We start from the raw sequence: 23174 nt of genomic DNA, 5'->3' as shown, positions 1-23174 counted from the left end.
GTAAATGTTATATAATGCATGAGACAGCCCCTGAAAAGAATTATCCAACCCAAAATATGAATAATGCCAAATTTCAAAAACTCTAGCTTTAACCAATCCCCTGGAGGTTCTGTGGAACTAAAGGGCCAAAATGAGTAGCCCTTCAAAACACCCCTGTCAAAAAGTTAATATGGGCAGGCCATCACACAAGAGGCTGACAGCGGAAGGTGGTCTAGTGGCCACACTCCTACAACCTGGACAGTCACTCCTTCAGGATGCACATCGCCGTTCCTCTGGTTCTCTGCTTTTGCTATATGGAAGAGTACAGAGAACCCACATTTCATGGTATTTCCTGTACTGCTGAGAACAAAGAAGAATCCATGCATAACTGAATGGTCAATTTCTACTGGAGCAAAGCTAACAATATGACTTACTATATATTGATTTCTACCTGGGACGTCAGAGCTCTACTTGCTCTACCATGGATCATGTATCTTACCTTGGGGTGGGAGGGGATTAGAACCAAAAATATTTATTTTTCATTTCCAGGGTATAATGTAAGAAGTAGGTATTTTTTATTATTTTTTAGTAAACACTATACATCATATATGTTAGTGTCAACCATTCTGAAATCTGATAACAAATCTGTAAGTACTTGATAAGATTTCCATCTCTGGCCAATTCAGTGCTGAATCCAATGAAAACACTTAATATTCATTCTATGTAATCAAAAACACAATGTAGATGTTATGGATTCTAAAACTATAGACTATAAGAAGGAGAAGGGACCCTAGTGGTCGTGATCAATTTTGCATGCAGTCTGCCCATGTATCTGTGTTTCCACAGCCCCGTCACAAATTATGATTTCTTTAATTATCTGCAGTGAGATGCGACTTGCTATTTCAAGTGGTATCTCATTCCATTTAAGACATATTTGTTTTGTTTTCTTTATGTTAAGTCCCAAAGTTCCCCATCTATAACTTCTTTTTGCTGCTCATAATTATATCTAGGGGTACGTGTTTTCTCCACGAACAATGCTGAGAGCTATTTTGTTTCCAAATTGACTTTTTATTTTCATTTATATTTTTAAAATTTTTTTTTTTTTATTCATGATAGTCACAGAGAGAGAGAGAGAGAGAGAGGCAGAGACATAGGCAGAGGGAGAAGCAGGCTCCATGCACTGGGAGCCCGACGTGGGATTCGATCCCGGGTCTCCAGGATCGTGCCCTGGGCCAAAGGCAGGCGCCAAACCGCTGCGCCACCCAGGGACCCCTTCATTTATATTCTGATTAAAATATTTTCCAAATGAAATATCTCTTTTTTCCTTCAACCTATATGCTTCATAAGGCATGGGCTTGACTCTGCTCATTTTCCTGGCTCCAACGAACTCCAACAAGATATATTACTGTCCTCTGATAATTCTTCGTCTTTCTCTGCACCGAACAATTTTGCCTTATTGTGCAGAAAAACAAAAATTCAGAGTAACATTTTCTCTGACAAAACAAATCATAGGTTGACGGTCCAACAAAACTTCCTTATTACATAATATTATTGTAAATTATTGTTCAACATCATTTACTAAAGAATAGTTAATCAGTGTGTTTACTTGTATAATGTCTATATTGAGAATGTAATGTCTGAGAATAATACAAAGATATAGTCAGAAAAAATAATGGGAATTTTGTTTTTCTCATTATTTTCATTAGGGCAGTTTTAAAATTGTCCTTGAATATGTTAGTTATTTCTCTGATATTTTAAATGGTTAAGGCCCAAAGCATACAAATGATATTTGAATGTAATGAGGTTTTCCTTTCTGGAATGTAGTCCCTGTTATAAAAATATGAATGATAGTAGCAATGAATAGAATATGTTAATAATTATTCATAATGGTTAATTCTAAGTTTAATAATTAACATAAAATTGCAAAAAGAAATATTCGGTCATGTATAATGTGCATATTGTAAAATGACATTGCATAATCAATCCAGAGGTAGTTAATGGATCCCCTTTGAAATCCCTACTCATTTATGTTTATGCTTATTAGTATATAATAATTAATAAAATAATTGGCGATAAGAAAATGGAGCATGTAAATAGTTCTCTAAATGTAAGCCCCCAGTGACGACACTTCCTTTGGAAAAATGATTCTCATACGTCATATTTTTAAGAGTCTGAGTTTAGTACATCCATTTCAGTTACCAGAATCAACTTTTATGGAGTGGATTCAGGACTCTCATTTCCGATTAAAAGAAATAAACATGTTTCTCCTCTTTGACTTTAAGAGAGTACTAACTGCAATGGATTATTGGTATAAAGAGAGAAATCCTTTTCTCTACAATTCTGTAGGTTTTATGAATTTGTATCTCTTTTGCCCTAATTCCTACCTTCAGAAAATAAAACTAATGCTCACTTTCAGTACAAATACCTAAGTGAAAGAATAGGCTCAGGATGCTATGTCACACAGGATAGGCCAACTGCTACAATCAACTCCCAGATCTTAGAAGACTCATCCAATAAAGAGCTATTTTTGCTCTGAGACAGTCTAACACATGTTTGTTGTGGGGAAGGATGCCATTCCGTAGAGCTTTGAGGGCTTTGATTTCATGCTGTGTGGAAGATTTTAGGGGTCTGGCCGAAAGGGGCACACATCACTTTCTTCCACATGAACAGAACTCTATCACCTAATGCTACAAAAGCACAGAAATGTCTAGCTGGGTTCCTTCGAAGAAAAGAAAATGAGATTTGGTGAATAGCATTGTCTCTGCCACAGACTGATTTTGGAGCAGTTATTCCCCTCATTTATTTTTTGTTCTGAGTTCATCACCTAGCTCTGTACCCTACACTATGACCCTGGCTCTGGAAGGTATTAGGACCCTGGGTGATCCTAGCCTCCTGCTTCCCAGTCAGTTTGCAAGGAGAATTGAGAACAAAGAGGACCGTTGAGGATTGTTGCGGACCACCCTGAAGGAGCAGAATGGAGTGATGGTCTTTAGAAAAGTGTCCTTCTCCCTCAGCAGCTGGTTGTCACTAACACGTCTGGCCAGACAGAGCCGCCACCAACACGCATCCCCCAACCTGATGTCTCTGTCAGTTCACCTGCCCTTTTTAATCCTAGCACACAAATCACTCTGTGTATGAAGTATGAGTGAGCTAATTTTTTATTATCTTAGGTTACCTGATAACCCAGACAGTAACTGAGCCAGGGGAGAGGAAATGGCATTGCTGGAAGAGGAAGAAATTGATATGGTGCTTAGTCAGAAATGACTGAAATTCAAAAGAGAAAGTGACAGAGGAGGAGGTGGTAAGTGTGTACATTCTGGTTCCACCTGGCAATCTAAAAAAATCTCCAGAAGAAGTGAGTGACAGGCCAGACCAAATGGATGACATTCTAACATGGATTTTTATGATGTTTTGTCCACACTGGCTAATTATGATATAAGCTGTGTCAAGCAGAAAAAAAAAAGGTTGTGTCTGTATTTTTCATGCTCAACAACTTTGACTGAACAGAACATATGAAATAATACAAACACAAGAAAACAGAACAAAACAAAACATATTTTAAAAACCCCACACCTGGTCGGCCAAAAAGTGATTTAGTTCATTCTTCTTTAAATACTCACACCATGTCTTAATGTTGTCTTCTATGTTAGAGCCTAAGGCATAGATGAAAGGGTTGATGCTATTTGGAAAGTCCAAGCTCAGGTGGTGAGAGAGAGGAGAAAGATGGAGGTGAGATAAAGATAATGGGGTACCATTCACCACTACCATGGCAGCTCCTTTAACAAAGCCATGAACAGACAAAACTGGTTATTCACAAGGCTTGGCAGGGAGGACTTTTCCTAGAAGGTATGCAAGGAGAAATCACATGTAAAACACCTCATGGAGGAGGAAAAGAGGGGAAATTTATCTGTTCAGTTTCTTCTGGTCTTCCATTTTTTATCACTGTCCAAATTTACTCTATGGAGAGCCAACTTGCTCACACTTACAGTGTGTCTTTCCACTTTGTCAACTTCTCAGGCAAATATCATACTGTCTGTTGGGACACCACGGGCAAGTGTAGAAATGGAAAGGAAAATTAGCGCAGATAAGCATTGACCATGAGAAAGAAGAGACAAGAAAAGAAAAATGAGAAGGTCTACAAGCTTTCATCCCACACCATGTCCATCCATACTTTTCACAGCTATCTGTGTCCTTCCAACACATCAGTTCACTAAAGAAGTAACCACAAAGTGAGCCCACACACCTGTGAAATGACCTCAAGCTAGAACCACATTTATCACTGGATCTTCACCCTGATTCTAACTGGTGAACATAGTGGCATTACAAGTCCCTGGGTATCAACGTCATCTAGAATCCATACCTAGCATTCTTTTAAAAAATCTGAATATTTCCTAGTCACCAGTACACGGTGATCTTGGCAAACAGCCATATGATTCTTCAGAGGAACAATTGGAGGAATATTGACCACAAATACTTGCTATGGAATCACAGCAAGGTGACCTACTCAAGGTCACTGCTCAAAGTAACCCAGCTTCCCCTTCCACTGATGTACCTGGATATCTGGCACAGCTTATATTTGGAAACTGGTCAAATAGCTATGGCTTCTCATCACACTGTCATTAACCTTCTGTCAATCTGCTCTTGATTCTCCCCCGTAGTTATATAAAGCATATACCATTCTCTTCAGTTGTTTACCAATCACTTCCATGAGAATACCATCATCTATTAGCTACCATGAGAGATTTTTTTTAGAGTGGGAGTTGGGAGTGAGGGGCAGAGGGAGTGGGAGAGAGACTCTTAAGCAGGCTCCATATCCTGTGTAGAGCCTGACAAGGGGCTCTATCTCAGGACTCTAAGGTCATAGCCTGAGAAGAAACCAAGAGTCAGATGCTTAACCCACTGAGCCACACAGGTGCCCCTGCCATGAGAGATCTTTGTGGGTCAAGGCCCTATTTGCCACTTTATTATATATCATATATATGATATATATATATATATATATATATATATATATATATATATATATACCATAAGAGTTGATCTTACTGGTTATTGTTATAATGAGATCTGTCTGGGTGTTGATTCATTGCTCCCACCAGTGCTATGCCTTTTCAGAATCCCATCTTTCCTAGAGAGAATAGAGAGGCCAGGTCAGGGCTGAATTCCCAACTGAAAACTTTACTCTAGAGAGAAAGTCACTAACTACCAAAGACTGTAGTATGTATCCCCACTGCCAATAGTACATATTTTTACCCGTCAGTGCACGGAAGATTCTTTATCTCCTTCTGGGGAACTTGGTCATGTGGTGAGTTCTTAAACTACACCTTAAAAAGAATCATTTTAACATCCTCATATACTAGAAATTTCTGATTTTCTAACACTTTGCCGAGGAAGTTCTTGTACTTCCACTTTACTTACTTCTGGGAGCTAGCAAAACAAATTATTAGGGCCAACTCTTGTCCTTTCTAAAATATTAAATCCTGATTCATGGAATTGTTAGCCTATCCAGTCTTATGTTCCAGACTCAAGATCAAAATCCACTCCTACGTTCTGATTTCTTACTCTCACATAGCTGGGCACAGCCATTACTTTTCCTGTATAAGTTATTTCTGTGTAGAGGAAAGCTTTTGATTCCCCTTTTGAGGCCATATAGAGACCCGACTTTGGGTATAGCCTATAGGTGACATGTGGTGATGGGAGCGCATCTCAAGGGGAGTGTCTTCTTGTCACACCTGTTGCATGTGAGATCATTACATTGACTCCAGGTAAGAAGAGAATGAAGTATATCTTATGACAACTGAGAAAGGTTAAAACTTGGGGTTCTGTGCTGTTGGGTCCATCCATCCATTGCTCTATTCCACATCTCAGCATTGCACTCTTCCAGTGTCCTAACTTTCTCATTGAAAAACTACCTATGAAGCTGCAAATTGAGTGTCCTCTAGCTTTCTGAGCATGTATCAAATTGGAAAATATCTTCCTTGATTCTTTTAATCTAATACATAAGGTCTGCACTCTGGACAATTTCCTCACATCACAATCCTAATAAATAGCTTGGTTGCCCAAATCATGAAGTTCCTTTGCCCTCCACCTGCACATCATAATTAACCAGAGGTGGATGCTTGGGTAATTAGGATACCAATTAATGCCAGCAGTTTTTGTTTCTAGAGAGCTGAGTAACATAACTCCGAAACCCTATCCTGAGGCACCAAATGTTGACCTTGGAATTCTAGAAAATAGAGCCTCAGGTAGAGAAAAAAGTTCTGACAATTTTTTGGGAAATTCAAGCAGAGGGCTCTGAAGGGAAGCAAATACACCTAAGTGGGGAAAGAGGGAACAAGGGAGTTGACAAAGGTGTACAAATACTGCAACTCACAGATTTACAAAAATAAATCAAATATTGAAATATTTAGTCATTTTAATATGCTTTCATCATCTTCTCATAATCTGAATCAATATAGTTATATTTGGGGTGTATCACTTTCCTGCTGTGCTTACACAAGTTTGAATAACAAACCTATTTACTCATGAAAGCAGCAGGTGATGCATACTTAGGGAGTGAATTACCTAGTACCTGAAACAGATGCAATGTCTTCTGGGTCATCTGAATTAGAGGCAGAAGTTCATATACATATAAGAATAAGGACAGGTAAACATGTCAAATTTTACAGGAAGGGTCTATATTAGCGATTGCCTTAGATGATGCATCACAAGTGTAAAAATCAATCAAATGGGCACTTTCAAGTTGTTCCTCTCATCTTTAAAACCTCTCTCATGACATCCCTCCTTTTCGAAAGTTGCCCCAGATCCAGCTGATTTTCTTATGTGTATTCATTTAGCAGGTATCACATCATTTTATATATTTCCGCTCTCTCCCCCAACTTGAAAATCAGGCATGGAATCTTTCATCTGCCCTTATGCCTAAAACAATAGCCAGTACATGCAATGTCCTCATAAACGGACAAATGAAAAAAAATGGCACTTTTTATTTTCAAATGCCTTAAGCCTTGCACATTTGGCCTTTCTCAACAATTCCCCAGACATTCCTCCAGGCATCCTTGGTCCTTATTCTCTATTCCGTCAAAATATTTTCTCCAGAGAGGAGATTAAACTGCCTTTTCCTAAAACATAAATGAATTAAACAGCTTAAGGATAATGTAATACATAATAAATATAGATTTCTCAATTTGAAATCTATTACTATTTACCTTTAAAATGCAAAAAACAAAAAGATCGTCTCGAAAAAGGAAGGAAAAATCAGTTTTGGCAGTATCCTTATATACTGTTTTGCATCTGAGCTTGTGTGTGTGTGTGTGTGTGTGTCTGCACGTGCATGTATATGGAGAAATTAGCTTTTCCCTAAACTGGAGAATTAGAATGCTTCGTGAAATTAATGAAAAGAGTATCCTAGAAAGAATAAAGGAGGCTTGGATAAATTAAAGATTTTATCTTCAACCAAACTGGAGTAATTGGCTAAATTAACTTGTCTTAAAGAGACACGTACTGAGACATTGCAAAATAAAGAAAAGATAAAAGGAAATTAGAGAATGTAATATGGCATATAAACAGCAACAGTTGGAAATGAAGGAGGGACTGAGAAACCCACTGTGGAGGGGGAAAGGTTTGCATGGATATAAGTGACTAAATGTGCCAGTCCATCACAGGAAAAGAAGCCCTGGCTTCTTTCAGCTGACATATGCACAGAAATCTTGCATGCAGATTTTTCACTTCATTTCTATATGGGAAAAGATCAATATATAAATTAAAAGTAAAAACATATAAATATATGAAACGGTAGGTCTTCCCTCTTAGGCTATCCAAATTGCCCAAGATTATGGTCTTTGCAGACATTTATATATAAGTTTGTACATAATAAAACAAATTTATTGGCAAACAGTTGAAAGTTTTTGCATTTTTCAAGCATTGCCTGATTCCTTTGGCATTCTTTTTTTTTTTTTTTTTTTAAGTCTTGATTACAGAGTTGCCATCGTAATTCTCTGGAGTTAGTTAAGGAAAAGGCACTCACTATTTGGGCAAAATTGACGTGCTATTCATGAATCATATGTGATAGAATAGACTACCAGGTAATATCTTTTTATACCTGCTTTTCTCTGTAAGGATCTAACAAAATGGAATGAGCATGGACAAAGAGGTAATTAAAACTCTGTTTCCTAATACTACTTTATAAAAAAAGATTCAACCTTTGCCTTTGAATTTGGACTATTTCATGATCCCAAGGTCATGTCTAATGTCTCTCCCCAAGGTATACCAAGGAAGAAAATTAAAATATTCACTACATGTCCATTGTATCACTACTTTCTGCCTTGAACTGATAAATTAAATGTATTTCTTTTTTACATTAGAATAATCATTGACTGCAAATAAATGGAAGCATCTTTAGATTTCACAGAAATATTGAATTTCACATACCTTAGAATTGAAAGGACAGAAGCAATTTTGGTTATCACTTAAAAAAATACTCGTGATGAGTTTAAAGCATGAAGGAAGGAAATAATGATCAATTTTCTTGTATATGTTGATCTGTATAAGTTGATATGTAGATCCTAGTCCCTACCTGTAAAGTTACAAGCCTAATGATCCTACATTCTCCACGCCCTTTCTCTGATATGTATTAAAATGAACATGTTTCTTCCTGGCAGTTTTCCCCAAAACCATATCATTCCTATATATTTCCCCTGTGCAGGCATTACAATCGTAGCTCCTGGAAAAAATGACCCAGCTTTGCAATCTAATGCTTTTATGGCTCCAATAATGTGAATTTCAGTTAAAGGTGGTATCATGGCATTATGCTAAGAGACCCAACAAGACACTTTTGTTTAGGGTTGTCTCCCAAAAGAAAACCAGTGAATCAAGTTATTTTTACTACGGTACGAAATATCCCAGCTTTCTAGTAGAACATAATTCAATGTAGAGTATAGAGTTCATACAGTCCGTTTCTGCCAGGTTCTTATGATGACTAATGTATTATAAAGTCATATGGGAAGAGTAGGAAATTTGTATAAATTAAAAAATTGCAGCCAAAGACACCACACCCATTATTGTACCCAGAAGGCAACAACATTAGTCTCAATTCGATCAGAGCTACTGTGATCCCATCAGAACTCCATAGGTACACCCAACGTTGGTGGAAGAAAAATCCATAAGGGCAGAGTGCTCAAAAAAATTGAGTTTTTAAATTTTCTAAATTTCTTCCTCTTCATCCAGCTTGGATAACAACTTGTTGGCAACCATAACAGAGTCCCTACACCAAATCCTATCAAATTTTGATCATTTATTGAAGTTCTTTTTGACTATTTTTCCCTAATATATCAGCAAGAGCTATTTCCTTCCTGAAAGAAGAGAAATACCATTCACATAATTTATATATCCCTGACTTAGGATATGGTTATGGACTTTGATTGAAACAAGGCTTGAATATTCTAAGCATATGTTTAGATAACCTTTTCTTTGAGTCAGACTGGGAGATAGTCTTGTCTATTCTCTTGCATGTTGCTTACATTTTATATTATGGACTAACTGATTTAAGGGCTAATATAAACACAATTCAAGTGCTACAAGAGCTAGAGTATAGGCAGAGGAAAAGTCTTCCTGGAGGAAGCAGGGAATTCATGTGAATATTGAACAATCACTATGATCCGCATGGATAGATATGTATGGGCAGAGAAATACAGGTAGGGATGGAAATTGTATGTTCCAGGCATGATGATACTTCAGTATTATATGGTCTTGATTTTTTTTTTCTTTTGGATTGTAATGAAACATCAGAAAGGTTGCCTGAGGCTCAATCTTAGAATTCTGTTCTCGTCTGTTCCCGAGAGTAACCATCATTGTGGAACAAACCCAGAGAGGAGGAAGTTTTGTGTAACATACTGATGACTTTCCACTTTGTTAGGAAGAAGATCATGTTTGAATCTCTGCATCTATATACACTTATTTGCTAATGTGAAGATGATTAAAACAATGAGGATGTACCGTTTACTAGTTGCTTCATAGGAAAACTCCATTCTAAGTACTGCTTTCAGTTTCATTTAAAGAGGAAACAAATAAACAACAACAACAAAAATGAGTAGGAATTGTTTCATGCTAATACAATGTCAAGTGTCCAGCTGACTTAAAGACGCTGGCTTTTAACCATTGAACATGGTCCTTCATGTGTAAAAGACAGTGTTTCTGTGGTACAAAATTCTATAGGCCAACCCCCATTTTTCTTTAACTTACCTTACATATAAGATCATATAGTCCCAGGACGTCAAAGATACACAATTGTGATTAGGGTTCTGGAAGGAAAGGCACTCCGTGATGGCCCAGAGCAATGGAAGAAGTTTCCTTTGTACATGTGTTTCATTGAAAAGCCAGACTAACACAACAAACCTAAGACTGCCTTTCTCATTTGATCACCAGGTACTCTTACCCCAATACATAGCACCTCTGTCTGTAAATTTTTATTACTTGATTCACTTAAAGACAAGAAAGATGTAAAAAAAAAATTAAAAGCAAGCTAGAGGGGATCCCAGGGTGGCTTAGCGATTTAGCGCCTGTCTTTGGTCCAGGGCATGATCCTGGAGTTCTGGGATCAAGTCCCACATCAGGCTTCCTGCATGGAGCCTACTTCTCCCTCTGCCTGTGTCTCTGCCTGTGTCTCTGCCTCTCTCTCTCTCTCTCTCTCTCTGTGTGTGTGTGTGTGTCTCTCTCGTGAATTAATGAATAAAATCTTAAAAAAATTAAATAAAAGCAAGCTAGAGCCCATGACTAGAGACTGCCTGAATATTTGGCATGGGTGTGGCCTGGGTTTTGGAATTTTTGAAACTCCTCCAACTGATCCAAATGCACAGCCTGTATGGGGAACTAGAATATACAACAATATATTTTTAACCATTAGCATAAAAGGAGGACAATATCTTTCCTCTACTGAATTTTCCGATAAGGAGAGATGGGAAACCAGAAAGTAAAATTGTGAGGTCAGATTGTTCCTTTTCATTCTGGTCACAAGCCCTGTATCCGCCATAAATTGTAGCTATGTGCTTCCTTTAAAGACTATTTTAGCTTAGACAAAACAGAGCCAGGTTAGGGCAGGGCCAGGATCACTTGGTAAAAATAAAAATTCAACACCACTGAATTCTTAGGAACACATAACAGATTCCTCTTTACCTGTATGTAACATTAAGTTGAAAAGATTTCTGGTGAATATTTTTACATATAGCTAGGGTATATGTATTTTTACACAGGCAGAAACAAATCATGAGATTAAACTGGCAAAATGTTATATATATTTATCCCTTATTGAAAATTTACAGCAGGCAATAATTAAAGTTTTGATTGTCAAATTAAAAATTTAATATTAAATTTCCCAAGATAATTTGACAATTAAACCCTTTTTACAGGAGCATTAATTTATATTGTGAGAAGTCAGTATGCTATGGAAAAAAGATTGTTCAAAGCACACAAAAGTGATACAGAAAAATCACTCAGGTGCCAATGCTATAATTAATACTAATAATCACATTGCATTTGGTTACAAACTTCTAAGTAATGACGAAATTTTGCCTGGGAATTTCTTGGGTTCATGGATAACAAAATGAACTCTAGATATTTGCAGGATTTGTTTCAGTGTAGTATGAAAATCATTAAGAGAAGCAGAAATCACACTTGACTGGGAGTTCAATGGGTTGGTCTTCGGTTATAAGAGACTGAAAAGCTGGGTTTATATCTCAGATAAAAGATTACAGACCTTGTGTGATTTTTTTTTCTAATCCTTGCTGTTGTACTCACTGATTATCTGTTATTATTAGTGTGGCCACTGGACCAAAAAATGTATTTAACATTTTTTCCATTCAGCTTAAATGAATGTTTCCTATTGTTAACATTTCAGTTCATAATATAGCATACTTTTGCTATGAATTTTATAGGTCTAGAATCAAAGTCATTGAATACCATTCAGTTAAAACTCCTCAGTGATAGAAATTAGTAACATTAAAACCATTGAGATTGAATATTGAAATTTAATCAGGAACATATGGTGTCAATTCTTAGCTTAAACATTGTTTAATAAATCCTTCAAACTATTGAATTCGTCTATAAATTCCTTCCAAATTTTAGCAACACCTTTCCAAATACAGTTCTAAATTACTTTTCCAGCGTCATTACTGATACATTCACTTCCTTCTCAGAAAGCCTACTTTGTACCTCAGAAAGCCCTTTGTACCTTTTTGCTGGCTTTTATCAACTTCTGGCTTATTCTGTAATTGGAAGTAAAGAATATAAACTCCCAGAGGACAGATGCTAACTTTTGGTTCTCCATTTTGCCTAGCACATTGACTTTCGAAACAACAGTGCTAAGTATAGCTTTTAAATTTAATTGAAGTAATTATGACCTAAGTATGTGGAAATTTTCTCTAACCATTGGTAATAATGAATAACAAAAAGCCTATATTTGTGACTTGGTCTTTAATTTTATCTTCCTCCAATATGATCATCAGTCTAGATATATTTTCACCTGCGTAAGGACATGCTTCAACCCAAGGATCCACAGGAAGTATGCTTCATCACCTTGCCCCAAACAGTGTTTATGTTTGTGAATAGACATAATGATTTTTCAGAGATTTTGATATGTCCAATGTTTTCTTCTTTCAGCAAAATATTAACTATGGAAAAACAGATACTGGGTGTCACTGTCTAAAGGAAGAGACAACTTGACAACTCTATGTGACATGCCACACAACATAATTGGCTTAAAATTTTTATCTTAAATGAAATCTGATTACTTAAATAGTAAAGCTGTAGCAACACTACTGATCTAATAGCATATGTTTCAGTTCCAAGGAAATATGAAGCATACCCAAATTAATTTCAAGAATCTAAGGAATATTGTATATGATGCTCCCTTGCTTCAGGTTATGATGTGAATTTATATTAGTTTGCACGTTAACCACATACACGAAAAAATCAGAGATTGAGCTGCACCAGCTTAGTTTATCTTGATATTCTGAAAAAGTGCTTATTTTTTCACTAATTTTAAATTATATATTCTTTAAAATTTTCCCAAACATTAATTTGCTTAATATTGCTATGTGACTTTAAGAACTCTTTTTTAATATGTATAAAATGACTTCATATTTATTTAAGCATATCTATTTTATAATTCTAGCTTACTTTTTGTGTTATAATAGTTAAAATAGGCAATTTCAAGAAAGAAAATATAATAGTGCCACTTTACAGTATCTAATAATAAATACAAATACGACAAATAGTTTTATTTGATGAACATTGATATCACAAATGGATTAGCAAGACATTGTAAGTGGGGACATTTTGTTTATAATTTGTAACCAAAAAATGTTTTGGTCACACAAAGAAAATTTTGGTAGTGTAACGGGATACTATTAAAAATTATCAGGAAAAAGTAGTGTAAACTGGGACCTTTCACTCTAACTGTAAACTCTAATTCTTAAGGTGTTACAGGGTGATAGGAAGTAGATTAATTCTAGCAAGCCTCTCAAATTCTCTATGTTTATGGTCATAGAAATAGTCTGTCTTTAATTTAATAATTAATAACATATAACTGAAGAAAATATAATCTTTGGTTTAAGGCAACAGTAGAAAATATCAAAAGAAACCAAGAGAAAATTATGTATTAATTTTCTGCTGTATGATGAAAAATAAATATGGCACTCTTAACAAGGTTTCTTTATTTTCTAAGATCATATAGTACTTTTAAGCAAAAGTTAATTATGACTGCAGGATAACCCAAGGCAATATACTTCTTGTGATCAGAGTAAATATCCAGTGCACACAAAGTAATTTAAAATGCAAATACTATTATCATTAAATACTAGTTATGCATCAGTAGAAAGGGCATTATGGGAGTTGTTTAGAAACTGAATAAAATGACTTCTCTTTTAGGACACATCTTCTATTTACAAAGTATTTTTCTTAAAGAAGTTCAAACATCTAAGACCTGACAAAAGTCTTTACCTATTATCCTTTGGGTGAAAGTGTGTATTAACGTCTCTCATTTTATGGAGTAAGAAAATTAGTCCCAGCTTAAGGTCTCTGACTGAATCAACAAATCCTGCAGTATAACAGAGCAACCTCCAGGCTATTCTCCATCGGGTACCCACGTGTTTGTACATCCTATTGAGACGTAAGTTTAAATTCTGCCCATAAAGCTGATCTCAGATAGGTTCTAGTCTTGCTATTTAATAGACACATAATAGCTTTACAATGAGACATCGGCCCTTTCCTTTGTGTAATTCACCAAAAATAAAAGAAGGATCTTTGTGGGCTTGGTGTATAGCCACTGAGAGAGGACCCCATCAGGCATTGTAAACTATTGTAGAAAATAGAGATTCATTTTCTGGTAATGGCAGAGTAACTTGTATCTGACTAACCTTTTTATGGACATCCCGCAGGTAGCAATGATAAGTTCTAGATAAAGTATTAAGATCAGTTATTTGGAGACACCAGAAAATGACCACAGAAATCAAGATGATTGACCAAAGAAAATGTATTGACAAATATTTCAGCTTATAGGGGTTCTACCTCAGAATACTTCTAGACTCTAACAGAATGACCAAATTCATTACTGATTTATGCAACTCAAGAATAGAATTCAGGGTTAACAAAGTATTAGTGTGTGTGTGTGTGTGTGTGTGTGTGTGTGTGTGTAAACATGGCAAAGAGGGAGACACAGAGAAAGTAACCCCAAAACCTTCATATAAACTGTAAATTGAATTGTGCACACATCGAGAGGAGAGCAAGGCCAACAGAAATCAAAAAGCTGAAAATCCAAAAACAAACAGACAAACAAAAACTAAGCAGAGATTATAACTGCTCCCCAAAGCAGATGAAATAGTTTGGAATTTGAGTACAAACGTATTAACTGCCTGCTAGAATAAAAACCAGCATTCCTAAAAGGAAGAAAACAAAATCCAGAGTATCTATAATATATTAACCACCAATTCAACATATGATAAAATGTTCTAGGCATGTAAATAAGTAGACAAAAGTGACCTGAGTCTCGAGAAATATATAGTTGAGAGAAATAGACCCCAACAGGAAACAAATGTTGGAATTAGAAGAAAAGTTCTCTGTGGCTTCTAAAAATATGTTTGGAATATGAAAAACATATATCAAAATAATGGCACATAAGGGGAATCTCAACAAAGTACTGAAAACTAAAAAATTCCCAGTCCTGAAAATTACAATATCTGAAGTTAAAAATTCACTAGATAGACAACAGGTTGAAAAGATTAGTGAAATTCAGCAAATTTTTAGGTTATATAATTTCTATTGAAGGAAACTATCTAAAGAAGAGCAAAGAGAGAAAAACAGATAATGTAATGATCTCACTTATATGTCAAATCTTTAAAAAAATTCTTGAGCTACTAGAAAAAGAGAACAGATTTGTGGTTGCCAGAGACAGGGAGTATAGGTTAGGGGAAATGGATGGAAGTAGTCAAAAGTTAAAAGCTTCCACTTATTAGACAAGTTTTGGGAATGCAATAAACAGCATGGTGACTATAATTAACAACACTATTTAATATTTAAATATTATTTAATATTTAAACAACATATTTAATATGTTTGAAATTCGCTAAGAGAGTGGATCTTAAAAGTTCTTATCACAAGGAAAAAGACTAATAATTTGAGGTGATGGTAAATTTATTGTTCTGATCATTTTGCAATTATACATATATGAAATCAGTATTTTGTATACCTTAAACTTTTTTTAATAAAATTTTTATTTTTTTAAAAGATTCTATTTATTTATTCATGACAGACACACACACAGAGAGAGGCAGAGACACAGGCAGAGGGAGAAGCAGGCTCCATGTAGGGCACCCGATGTGGGACTCGATCCTGGATTCCCAGGATCACACCCCGGGCTGCAGATGGCACTAAACCACTAAGCCACCCAGGCTGCCCTACACCTTAAACTTTTAAAGTATCCTATATCAATTATATCTCAATAAATCTGAAAAAAATTAAAATCACTAATAAAAAAAGGGAGAGAAAATATTTTAAAAGACACAGAGCTTCAATTGTCCTATATTTGAAATTTCAGAAGGAGAAGAGAAGGAATGTGGCAAAAAATATTTTCTGAAGACATATTTGTCAAAATTTCTCAAACATAAACAAAGTGGAGATAAATGGAAAGGAAGATAAATGGAGACACAACTACACCTAGATATATTCTAGTAAAAATGCTAAAAATCAAAGATAAAGAAAATGTCCCAAAAGCACCCAGGTGAAAAAAAAATACTTCTAGGAAATCAACAGAAAAAACATGCAGGACAGAATTCAATGGATCAGTATCTTTACATACTGAAAAAAGCCTTAGCCAGAGATTCTATACCCAGTGAAATTATCCCACAAAATAAAGGCAAATAATAACTTCTGGATGTAAATGAAAAATGAAAGAATATACTGCTTCACATAGTACAAGAAATGCTAAAAGTTAGTTCTCTTTAGACTGAAGGGATATGACAAAAGATGAAATTCTGAACTATAGGAAGGAATGGAGAACACAAAAAATGGTAAGTATGTGGGTTAATAAAAAAAGACTTTTTTTTCTTCTCTTAATTATTGTACTACACAAGACCGTATAAGCAGAAATCATAACACTGGTTTATAGCATACTTAAATATAACATATATGATAACTATAGGACAAAAGAGAAGGGTAAATGGTACTATAGTTGAAGGATCTTATTTTTTATGTGAAATGATGGAATTTCAAATCCAAGTGTCAGGTTAAGTGGTGATATTGTAAGGACTATAACAACTAAACAACCAGTAAAAAATAATGCAAAATGGTGTGGCTTAAAAGATAACACATGGTGCCTGGCTGGCTCAGTGGATAGAATGTGCAACACTTGGTCTCAGGATTGAGTCTGAGCTCCACATTAAGTGAATAAAATCTTAATTAAAAAAAAGAAAGATAATACATCAATTTAAAATGAAAAAAAACTATTTCAATTAACTCAGAAGGCAGTAAGAATGGAAGGACAGAGGGAAAAAAACAACTGATAGGAAAATAACTAATTGGTAGATTTAAAAAGATTTTATGTATTTATTTGAGAGAGAGAGAGAGAGAGAACGAACAAGCAGGGAAGAGGGGACAGGGGGAAGAGGGAGAAGCAGACTCCTATCAGTCTGGGAAACCAAAGACGGGCTCAGAGATCCCAGGACCTTGAGATCATGACGTGAGCCAAAGACAGATACTTCACCATCTGAGCCATACAGGGGCCCCTAATTGGTAGATTTAGACCAAATATTTTTTAAATGATTTTTTATTTATTTGTTCATGAGAGATACACAAAGAGAGAGAGAGAGAGGCAGAGACATAGGCAAAGGGAGAAGCAGGCTCCCTGTGGGGAGCCCGATACGGGACTCAATCCCAGGACTCTGGAATCATGACCCGAGCGAAAGGCAGATGCTCAACTGCTGAGCCACCCAGGGTCCCTAGACCAGATATTTCAATAGTCCATAAGTATACATGGACTAAAAATCACCATTACAAGGCAGAGTGTCAAATGAAAATTTTTTTAAAAAACAAGATTCAGCTGTATAATTTTTAAAAGAAATTCATTTCAAATATAAAGTCACAGCTTGAATAGAAAAGATATAGTATGCAAACAGCAAGCATAGGGAAACTGAAGAGCCTGTTAATATAAAAAACATTATTTTAAGTTAAGAAATAATATGACATAAAAAGATAATACAATAATTTGTTACCATAATAATCATAAATATGGAAATGACTAATAAGTATTTTGCTACAAGACACATGAAAAAATTGATATATAAACCCATATGCATGGTTTAAGTACTCTTATTTCAGTAATTTGTAGAATGAGATAATAAATCAATAAATATATAGAATATCTCAGTCACATTTATTAATCACCTTGAGCTAAGTGAAATTTCTCAAATATAAACCAAACGCAGAATACACATCATTTCTGATGCAGATTAAATGTTCACTGATTTAGACCATATGATGGACCACAACAAAAATCACAACAAATTTCCAAAGATTATATGTCTGCATAAAATGTTATCCTCCTGCAATGAAATTCAGAAGGAAAGCAATAATGAACATTACCCCCCTATTGGATAGATCATTTGCAATTATCTTCTCCCATATAGAAGGTTTACTTGTCATTTTGTTGATGGTTTCCTTCACCATGCAAAAGCTTTTTATCTTGATGTAGTCTCAGTAGTTTAATTTTTTTTGTTTCCCTTGCCTGAGAAGACCTATCTAGGAAAATATTTCTACAGCCAATGTTAGAGAAATCACCACCTATTTACTTTTAGGAGTTTTTTGATTGATGGGAATCAAACAGGTGTAGCCATTGTGGAAAACAGTATGGAGAGTCCTTAAACAATTAAAAATAGAATTACCATATACTTCACTAATTCCACTACTGGGTATTTACTTAAGGAAAGCATAGATACTAATTTGAAAAGATTTATTCACCCCTTTGTTTACCATAGCATTATTTACAATAGCTGAAATATGGAAGCAACCCAAATATATATGCCAAGTCTTCTCTCAATATAGATATATATAGGTAGGTATTTATATCTTCTCTCTATATATATCTATATCTTCTCTCTGTCTATGTATACCTATATCTGTATATTTATATAATGGAATATTACTCAGCCATAACAAAGAATGAGATCTCGCCATTTGCAACAACATGGATGGACCTGGAGGGTATAATGCAAAGTAAAGTTAGTCAAACAGAGAAAGACAAATACCATATGACTTCATTCATATGTGGAATTTAGGAACCAAACAAATGACCAAAGAATCAAACAAACAAACAAAGCCAGACTCTTAAATACAGAAAACAAATTGATGTGTGCCAGAGGAACAGTGGGAGATGGGCGAAAGAGAAAAGGGTATTATGAGTACACTTTCCTTGATGAGCACTGATATTTAGAATTGTTTAATCATTATATTGTATACCTGAAACTAGTATAACACTATATATTGATTGTACTTTAAAAAAAAGAAAGCAATAATCAAGAGATAGGTAAAAAAAGTCTTCAAATATTGAAAGGCAAATAGCATACTTCTAAATAATGCATGAGTTAATAAAGAAATTACAAAGGAATTAGAAAATGTTTTGAACTGAATGACAGTGAAAATCCACCATAACAAAATGTGTAGAATGCAAGTTAAGAGAAGTGCATAACAAAGCATCTATAAATGCGTCTATAGAAAAGAAGGTTGGTTTCAAATGCATGGTCTCCTGTCTAAGTTAAGAAGCTAGCAAAAGATTACCAATCTAAAATAAGCAGAAGGATAGAAATCTTATAGAACAGAGCAGGAATCAATGAAGTGGAAAACAATAGAGTAAAATAATAAAGCAAAAATTAGTGGTTTGAAAAATATTAGTAAAATTAATAAACTTCTAACAAGATTGATGAGGAAAATGAGAGAAAAAATACAAATTTCTAACATCAAGAGTAAAAGAGAGAATGTTATTACAGATACTGTAGACATAAGAAGCACACGATTTTAGGCTAAAATATTTTAAAACTTAGATGAGAAATGCTGTTAAACAAAACGAGCACAAAGGAAGTAGAAAATTTGAAGTAGACATTAAATAAATTGAATTTTATGAAACAAAAATAAGGCCCCAAAAAGTGAAGAAAATAAATGTCCAAGCTCAGATAGTTTCACCAGCAAATTCTGTTAAGATTAATTCATTTAAGAAATGAATAGCACCAATTGTACACAAATTTTTACAGATACTCACTTCCAATTCATTTTATGAGATTTTCAAAACCTTATTAATCCTGTGAATGCAGTTTAAAAATCCTTAATAAAAGATTAGTAGATACAATCCAGCAAATATGTAAAAACAAATGGTAATACAACATGAATGTATGGCTAGGCTGGGTTTATCCCAGGAATGCATATTTCTTCAAATAATCATAAATCAACCTAATTTATCATAAACACAGGATAAAGAAAAAATATTATCATAATAATAAAATTAAAAAACATTTGACAAAATTCAACATCAATCCAAGATTAGAAATTCTCAATTAAATAGATGATGTCTTTGTTTATTTCTTTTAAAAACTTAAGTTTTGCTTTATGTATTTTGAGGCTGTGCAATTAGTGTATATGCATTATAAATTGTTAACTGTTCCTGTTGGATTATAATTTTAATGTAATAATAATTATGATTATAAAGTGCCTCTCTATCTCTAGTAATGGTTTTGGGTTTACAGGCTACTTAGTCTGACATTAGCATAGCTATACTAGATTCCTTTGGGTTTTTATTTATATTGTGGTATGTATCTTTGTCCTTTATTTTTAACCTTAATGCATCCTGGTAATTGAGATTTTTGTCTCATAAGCATTACTTGTTTTGTTTCTTGTGGGGTTTTTTTTTTTTTTTTTTTTTGTAAATCTAGTCCAAAAATCTTTGCCATTTATTTGCAATATTTAGTTAATTACATTTAATTTAATCCTGTACATATTTAATTTAGGATCAATTATATTTTATATTTTCCTCATTTTATTCCCCCCTCTTTTTTTTGAGAGAGAGAGAGAGAGAGAGAGAGAAGGGAGCAGGGGCTAAGTGAGAGGGAGAAAGAGGATCCCAGGTAGGCTGCATGCCCAGCACAGTACCTGATCTCACCAGTCTAAGATCCTGATCTGAGCTGAAATCAAGAGTCCTATGCTTAACCTCCTGAGCCACCCAGGTGCCCCTTCCGCCAACTTTCTTACCTTTGTTTAATTATTTTATTTTTTTGCTATTCCATTTTTCTATCTAATAACAAATTAGTTCTATCTGTTTTCACAAATGTATTTAGTGGAAATCGAAAAGATTAAAAGGTGCACTCTTCATCTATTCCAGTCAACATAAATTTGTATTGGTAGTAATTTTCACATATTTCAAGAGCCTTAAAACACTAATTCTCTTAGTGTCTTCTTGTTTCTGCTTTGGCTTTCATATATTTTAGTTTTCCATACATAGTTCAAATTCCATAAGTTTACTATAATTATTGTTTTATAGCACTTATATAATTTGTTAGCTTTACTCATTTTTATGCTACATGTTCTTCATTCCTCTCTGCATCAATGTGTGTTTTATTTTTTTCCTCCAGGTTTTTATCTAAATTCCAGCTGGTTAACATATGGTGCAATATTAGTTTCAGGTGTAGAATTTAGTGATTCATCACTTGCATACAATATCCAGTGCTTTTTTACTTGGTTATTTTCCTTTCTACCTGAAGAATTTTCTTTAGCATAGGTCTGCTGGTGACAAATTCTCTCAGTTTTTGTTTGTCTGAAATGTCTTTATTTCACCTTTATTTTTAGCAAGGCACTTTTGCAAGATATAGATTCTAGGTTGTGAATTATATTTTCCCTACACTTTGAAGATATGGCTCCATTGTCTTTTTTATTGATTTGGTTTAAAATCAGTCCCCATTCTTATTGTTCCTCATTTGAAGTAAAAAAAAAAAAAATTCTTTGGATGCTTTTGATTTTCTTTAATTTGTGCTAGATTTTACTATAATGCATCTATATATGCTTTTCTTTCTTTTTTTTTTTTATATATATGCTTTTCTTTAAACCTGATTGATGTATGCCAACTTTCAAGATTATGTCTCAGAATCTTTTGTTGGTTTTTGGAAAATTCATTGCAATTACCTCTTCACATGTTTCCCTATACTGTTTTCTTGTTTTCTTTTCTTCTTATGACTCCAGTTATACGTATAATAGGCCTTTAAAATTTTTTATCATACTGCCTTGTCTTTTATGCTTCTATTTTTTTTTTTTTTTTGTATTACCTGGCCTTACTATGTTTCCTCCTGGATACATATTTAACAATTCAGATTCTCCGGTTGCTAGGTTAATTCCAGTTACTGATTTCTCAGTTCTAGAATTTCCATTTGCTTATTTTTAATAGTTAATGAAATTCCCCATCTTATCACTTAAGTTCTTAAACCTATTAATCCCTGTCATTTCACTGTCTGCATCTGATAAATCTATTATCTGGGTTCTTATGTGTTTGTTTCTTTTGTCTCTTGTCTCTGCTTTCATTTAGGTATTATTTTTCTATTATGCCTTATTATTTTTAAGTGAATATTGGCCATTATATATTAAAATTTAGAGGCAGACTGTGAGACCTAGGATTACATTACCTTCTCTTAGAAAGGATTTACCTTTACTTTGTGCAGATAGACCAGGGCACTAGCAATCCCAAATCAACTTAGTCTATTAGAGATTAAAGTGACTTAAAGAAGGGCTTCAATCCTTCTAAGAGCTATTCTATTTCCATTTCACCCTTTTTTTTTTCTTTTGGAAGGACACTGAACTGTCCAACTGAACCCCTGCAGTGTTTAAGAGACCCCTTTCTCTTGTCCTGAAACCCAAATGTTTATTCCTCTAGTAATGAGCAGTTAGATGCTCTTAGCCTTCAGCCTTTTTATGACTTTGGCATAGTTTCTCAAAATATCAGCATTTGCTTAGGAAGCAGAAAATGCCTTGAAATAAGCACTAATATTAGTAATAGGGTCACCACCACTTGGAATCTTGCCCCTTCAAGCCTTTATTTTCCTCAGTTGCTCTCCAGTGGCTTCATATGTAAGCCTTACCCCCACACACACACCACCCCCAGTTTACCTAATAGTTCCTGGGGGCAGATGGTTGATATTCTATGGCGATTTTAAAAACACACCAAAATACCATATATAATGTATGCATGCCTATGAAGCCAAAGTTTAAGAACCTAGATAGGAAAGAAACATCAGCTTGGGAGTCTGTCTTTTTTCCCTCCACCTGAAAAAAAGATCTACAACCTTGAAGTGCATTAAAACATTAATTTCTGCTTTGAGATCACTTCCCAGCTTACTAAGTTAACCTCTCCTTCATTAGGGTTAAGCCAAAAGCAAGACATAATTAAAGATTATATTCAGAGAGAAATTGATATCTCTGGCTCATCCATCCCCTACACATTACTGGAAAAAAGATTTGCTCATTAAAGAAGTACCAAAAAAAATTTGACGATATAGCATTTTGTGGAATCAAAAAGTATTCCTTTGGAAAATGAGGAAAGATCATGTTGTCTAAACTAGCTTACAAATTTCACCTGCATCATAATAGAGTGACAGTGTTCTCTCTGCACTAAGAATTTTTAAAAT

The sequence above is a fragment of the Canis lupus genome, chromosome 2, assembly GCF_011100685.1.
Source record: "Canis lupus familiaris isolate Mischka breed German Shepherd chromosome 2, alternate assembly UU_Cfam_GSD_1.0, whole genome shotgun sequence".
Classification (NCBI taxonomy): domain Eukaryota; kingdom Metazoa; phylum Chordata; class Mammalia; order Carnivora; family Canidae; genus Canis; species Canis lupus.
The sequence above is the reverse complement of the archived record's forward strand: the minus strand, read 5'-3'. Positions refer to the sequence as shown.